Source organism: Theobroma umbraticum, unplaced genomic scaffold (genome assembly GCF_002168275.2).
Source record: "Theobroma umbraticum cultivar Fairchild unplaced genomic scaffold, ASM216827v3 scaffold_4.1, whole genome shotgun sequence".
Taxonomy (NCBI): domain Eukaryota; kingdom Viridiplantae; phylum Streptophyta; class Magnoliopsida; order Malvales; family Malvaceae; genus Theobroma; species Theobroma umbraticum.
The window spans coordinates 1,711,166-1,718,110 of NW_018397258.1; positions in this window are offsets into that span (position 1 = coordinate 1,711,166).

The window sequence follows — 6,945 nt, forward strand, 5'->3', positions numbered from 1 at the left end:
AGCTCAACGCTTGACCTATATATCCTATGCTGTAGGCGTGACTCGAAACACCTTGGCTAGCTCTTGAGCAAGGGTCCGATGCCATTAGCCCAATCCAATTGAGCCAACGGCCAGACTCCATAAGCCCAAAAAGGTTTTAAGAGATTGGACTCAGCTAGGTTTTAAGAGAGTTCCAAGTCTGAGCTCGATGGATTTGGTTAAAAAATAAAAATTTTGTAAGATGTGCTTTATGGACATAGGTTTTGCAATCACAGAGCTAAAAAGTTTATTCCTAGTTGTGGCTCATAGCCAACTAGGCCTGGCCTTAAAGCCTAACATGAACATTTGGGCTAAACCGGCCTACCCTTGACTAGTTGTACTTTCCAAGTAGACTTTTCAATGCTTAACTAATTAAGCATTTCTGCTAAAACCCATAGGAACCCTTTCAGACTTTGCTGCCAATTAATTTTGCTCTACCCCCGTGAAGTCTTGTTCAAACCCAAGGTACATAGTTGAGAGATTAGGTATTGTTTTGAGAACATTAGGCAAAAGCCCTCTTTATGGGTAGATTTGCTTCCTTAAAATTGCCCATCATTTCAGTGTCCTCCAAGCTGGTTTCAACCCATATTTTAATGAGTTGTCGAAAGCCATGGCACGAAAACTGTATTTTTTCTCCACTGTTTTAGCAATAGCCATGTTGAAAGCAATCATGCTGTTTCTCTTTTGTTAAAATATTCAGTTTCCTTGTCAAACAGCGATAGAATGCAAAAGAAATGCTCTCTCTATAGCCTTTTAAGAATGCAAAAGACAGCAGAAAAAAAAAAAAGAAGATAACTTCTCTCAAAGTTATCATTAAACTTTGTCGTTGGAGAGACAATTTTTCTCTTAGCGTGAGCATCACACATCAATGTGCATGCTATAACCATCTTTTTCTTAATATTAAAACTACATTTTTCCAAGTGCCCATCTACCAAAATTGTTCCAATCGAAATCAAAATATTATTTGCAGAAGGTTCCTAATTAACAGTAATCAGCACTCCCCTATATGTTGGAACCAAATTTTATATAAGGATCCCGACCCCCCTCTCAGTTGTACTTCATTGCCTTATAAAAGAGTTGATTTTCTAGATATGGATAATGTTTTTATTACCATTTTGGTGATTTAAAAAGGCTCACTTGCAAACCTATTGTTCTGTAAATTAATCAAAAGGAACTTCAGATACCTTGTCCTAGCAGAAATTATTAAGACCAAAAAGGTTTCTAGGATGCTAAAATCATAATTAATTGATTGCCCTACCCATTTTTTATGGGTTCCGAAGGTAGCTAGATCCTAGAAAACCATGTTAAAAAGGTTTGAAAAACTCAAGATTTAAGATGGAGAAATGGAAAGAGAATGAATTCTGAAAAAGGGTCACTTCCAGCCTTGAACAAAAATTTCATATGAAAATCATTGCTCAAAGCGAAGCAATAGGTTGAAATGAAAAAACCCTGGATTTGGCAATCAATGTGGAAATGAAACCGTTGACATTATGCTATACCATATGCACTTAGTTGATTGAATTGAAAGAGGTCATACGAGCAGGTAAAGAGATGACAACAATGATTCCAAAACAATCGCCATCAAAATCACATGGCGACCTCAGTTTTGGTCGGCTGATTAGCCCCTAAAAAATTCCCAGTGCTCGATGTGGTTCGATTAATTAACTAAAGAATGAGAGCTTTCAATTGGCCTTCCCATGGAGGACAAAGAAAATGGGTGCAACAATCTCAAGCCACTTTGGCTATAAAGCGGCTTCTTAGAGAGTGAGAACATGCAAACACAAATGCTAGATTCGAAGCAATAGGTGCCCCTCACATGGAAGTGAAAGCCCCCATTTTTTTTTCTCCCGTTGAGGTGGTCCATTCTCTTGATGGATTAGCTTTACTTAAATAATTGTTAATTTTGGACAAGATAATGGGTTTTGATTTGTTTAATAAAAGGGGGTTTGATTAAAATAATATTAGTGTTGCATTTAGACCAAAGCTCCCTTAGTTTTTCTAGGTTCTTTCATTCGTTTCATCTTCTTTCTAAAGGGAAGACTATGTCTCAATTTTTTGAAGACTTAAACTTCTTCTTCTCTTCACAAGATTCAACTGGTTGGTTCATTTTTTTAAATGAAATTGCCTCCATAAATCCCGTGAACTCTATGCTGTTTTGGATTTGGTAAACTTGACGGTAAAATTATTCCAAATAAATTAATTTAAAATTTTATAAAAAATTAATCATAAAACCATTGACATGAATCACAAATCAATCAAATGTTACCGACAATTTAAAATATAAATCAGTTAATCAAAATCATCAAACATTATATCAATTAAATTTATGTCAATACAATTTTAAATTATTACATACACACATGTAAAAGCACAATATGAAATGAACTATATATGATTGAAAATTTGATGGAATGAAGAGGTGGTAAAAATGCTTAGATATCACAAACAAAAGCTGTTGTTGTTGAACAAAACCTGGATTTCCTTACCTAGGTGAAGGAGATGATCAAAGGGCACGATGACCGCTTAAGAAAACGATGGTTTGTTTTACTATAACCGTACAAATTTTCTAGTTATATATATATATATATATATATCTTAGTTTGCTGGCTTATATTGATTGAAGGGGGGGACAATGAACCACATGTTTTTAATATTAAGGTAGTTTTCATCTGTTGGGTTGTTTGTAAGAGAGAGAGAGAGAGAGAGAGAAGGGTTTGGCTAATTTCGATGAGAGGGACGAAAGTAACGTGAAGAGGAGGATAAGGCGGACCGGTCCTTCCGGAGAGGACCATTCTCATTTAGATTCTCCTTCGTCCAATCACCAACCCTTTTAATTCTGTTCCTATAAATTAATTACTTTGTATATGAAATAGCTTAATTTAAATCCTCACTAACATGATAAGCTAAAGGGATTAGACTGGGTTTAGACATCTTTCTTTGCACCAAATGGATTAATTTACTAGCTATAGATCTATGTGTGGTATTATCAAAATTTCAAATGAGTTTGGGTATAGCTTGAAGATTCAATTCCTGGCCTGTCAAATCATAGTAAACGCTATTTAAGACAATGTATATACAAAATTATGAATATTTATTTATCAAGATTTTGAATATTTAAATTTATTCGTAGCGAGATGGTAACATTTAATTTATTGATAATATATTGAATTTATATATTAATAATGTATTAATTACAAATATTATATATATAAACACAAGTAGGGAAAGTTGTTTATATAGTTTGCAATGTTATATATATATATATATATATTCATATCCAAAATCTCATCGAATTCTTTCTTGCTACTTATCGTCTTTGTTCTTTTTACCTCCAAATTCATGCTTGGTTTTGAGATCAAGACTTCTTCTATAGTGATGAGTTCAAGACTCGTTTAATCTCTCTGAATCTCCAAATCCAATACTTATTTTAAAGAAGCAAAATTAAAGAAATAATTTATTAGTATCTGAGCAAAATTTTAGCTTATGATAAGTCAATAAAAGACCTTTTAGCAGTAGATACCAACTAATAATAGTATAGCACATGTAAGTTATTCCAATATCTAAGTGCGGCTTCCATAAGATTAGATATAACTAAGCTTTTATTAAATCAGAATTATTCAAGGATACTTCTAATCTATTACTACAACAATAATGGAAACCTTTTCCAAATTTATGATCCAAGTGACCATAAATAAATGTGTCAAGGACTCTGTTCCATGGAAAAATTAAGACAAGAATGTAAATTAGAGTGACATTAATCATCAAAACCATGGTTTAGATTATCCAGTTTGTCTTGGAACCAGACAGGTTCTGTTGGAACGAAACATGGCAAAAAGAGAAATTGGAAAACCCGACAGAAAAGCATCAAATGGGTTCATGGGATTTGGGGTGTGGGCTATGTAGGATGTAAGTGAATAGAGTCTTAGAGTAGTGGTGTGGCGTAGGGACAAAGAAACACCTAATATCTCTTCCCATTAGCCATAAATACAGACTCCTGCTTCCCACTGGACCCGAGTAGAGCGAATGGAGGAAGGACCGCCTGTGCAGCTAGCTTTTTTTTTTTATTTTGGTTTTGGTTTTGGGGTGATTCATTTGCAACTTTCTTTTCTGAGGGTGTGAGTTGTGGGAGTCGGTCTTTGTTGGTGGCATCTGGGCATTGTCAGCGCCACCCACGCTAGCTTTCTCTCCTCTTTCATCTCATTCACGCCCACACGCCCTGGTTTCTGATTCAACATACAGCACCATGGACGATGCAGTCCAATCCCATTGTCGGTTTCAAATGATTGATTTGTTTCCACTCCTAAACACCCTCCCTAGCTACCCTTTTCGATTTCTTTACCTAGAGCTACCCTCTTCTTTGCAGTTTCATTCTAATTTCTTACCTGCCACCACAGCTGATGTATAATTTACATATATTTTACCATTATTATGATTAAAAAAGTGATTTAAACAGCCCCTTAATTCATTCTCACAAATAATTTTCACTGATTAAACAGAAAATATGAATGCTTTTCAACAAAAAAAAAGCACATATGAAATTTGTAATTAAATAGTAACATTCATAATAAGTATACTCCCCAAGAGAGTTTTTTTTCTAAAAAAAAAACTAAATAGATATATTGAAATGAATAACAGTACAAAATTTGATAAAAATTTAAACTGCTCACAAATAACCGTATAAGTATTCACCTGTTGGTACACAATAGTAACCGAAGTATCTAAAAACATGTAAATTATAGAATACATACAATACTAAATTTGATTTCAATTTATCAATAAATAATTTCAAAAGCTAACACATTCAATCAGCACCAGATCGCAAACATTTTAATTCTAATCATTCCGTTTTCCTATTAATGAAGGGTAGTTTATTATTGATTACCTAGGTGTTCAAACAGTCCAAAAATAAGAGATTAAGCACCTTATTCTTTGCTAATTACATAATGAAAATTCGTTCTGTTCTCATCACGGTTAGGTTTTATTTTTTATTTAACTACAGCTTCACCAATTGAATCAATATGGAATCAATTTAGTTGATGAGGCATCGTCATCACTAAATTACACTATACATACATACATATATATATATATATATATATATAAGGATGAAACTTTTGTAACAAGTGACAATATTTTCAGTGAAGTGATGTAGGAAAGGACCACTTACCAAGTGATCATCATCTTCTTATTCTAAATGAAATTAAACAGTAGAATATTGAGAATAAAATATCATGCCAATTTCATGCTTAACTAAATTTTCCATGGCTAATTCCACTACTTGTTGGCAATATGGCAGGATAAGTCAAGATGAGTACGTCAAGATCTAAAAAGGTTTGAAAGAACCCTTTGTGTGACATATATGTTCCAACTTATTTTTATTAATTTTGGTTGCATTATTAGATTCATTTTAATTTAATTGAAAATCATCGGTAGGCATGTGACACGCCAATTTATTAATTATTTATATAATATAAAAAGTTATTTAATTTTATATTCACTCGATCAATTAATAGACAAATCAACTAGTCAGTTTCTTTTTTTTTTTCTCAAAGTAATTCTCAAATATATATTTTGTTTTCAAATCTACATTAGTTGATATAATCAATATAATCCATTTATTTACTTAGGGTCGTTGAGATACATTTTTCAACATAAGGAGATGAAATCCAATGATTAAAAGTTTAATAACTTTCTAAGGTTGCATGTGGGAATGCAGCAGGGAGAGAAACGTGAATGTTGAAGCATTGGATCACTTCGCTTCAGCTGCAAGGCTACAGTGCTTTCCTTGCACAATGGGGAATTGTAGAGGAACTGTGCAAGTCTGTGCTTGAATTAAAAGGCCAGAGAAAGGAAGAGGAATGGCAGAAGATAGATATGGCCACCGGGGGGAGTCGGGGGGGGGGAAGGGAATATTCCATCCTGTGAAACCCTTTTCAACCGCGAGGAGGGGGAAGGGTAGGCATGAGAGTGCGTGTCGGGGTTATGCACGTGCAGCCATGAGTTGGCAGCTTACGTGAAAAAAGCATCGCAACTTGGGGACAAAATCCAACGGTTCCTGACGTCCCTGTTATAAATATTTGCTGACCTCCTCTTTCTCTTCCTTGTTCATACTTTTGTGCTGATACTCTCATAAGACATATTGTTATGGTGACTAGCCGAAATCCGAGTCAGTTCAATTAATAATGCTAGTGATTGATACGTACTTTAGCATTAAAATTGCCAATTATATTTGCTTTTATTGCTTAAAAATGATAATAGGTATTCAATCCAATTATATAAGATACGGATATATATACTCTATACTCGGGTTTGTCTATAATCTAACTAGCTATGATGAGGAAGCGGATCAGTTTCCTCCCTCTAGATGACAGAAAATTCAGAGTGAAAGCAATTAAATAGACAGCATGCTAGTTAATTAAATAGCTAGCTTATTTAAGATCTCATTGATATAATTCTCTGTTTCCACCACACAAGGAAAAGGTATTGTCGGTTTTAATAGTTCTATTTTTGGTTTTTTTGACAATTGTTGGCCTTTAATAGAAGGTTAATTAAATGCGAGTCAACTGTGCTTATTTAATATGTAATTAGGGGATAAATTAAATGATAGTAAGACAAGCATTAATATATAAAGCTATAATATGACAAACAAGAGATAAGTGGCAATTGAAAGATGTCATCAAATAGATATTTTCTTATATGATTTAACTTAATTTATAGACAAGAAGACATGCTACAACTCGATTAAAACTTTAATAGAAGAATCAAACACTAATAAAATACAGATAAAATATGACCATTTCCCTCCAAGTTGTTTTAAGACAGAAGTTGGAAAAAAAAAGTGTGGGACTTGCACCATTTTAGTGATAAGAGAGAGGGAAGAAGAGTTAAACGAAGGGGACTTGGGGTAGGGGGGGGAAGGGAGACGTC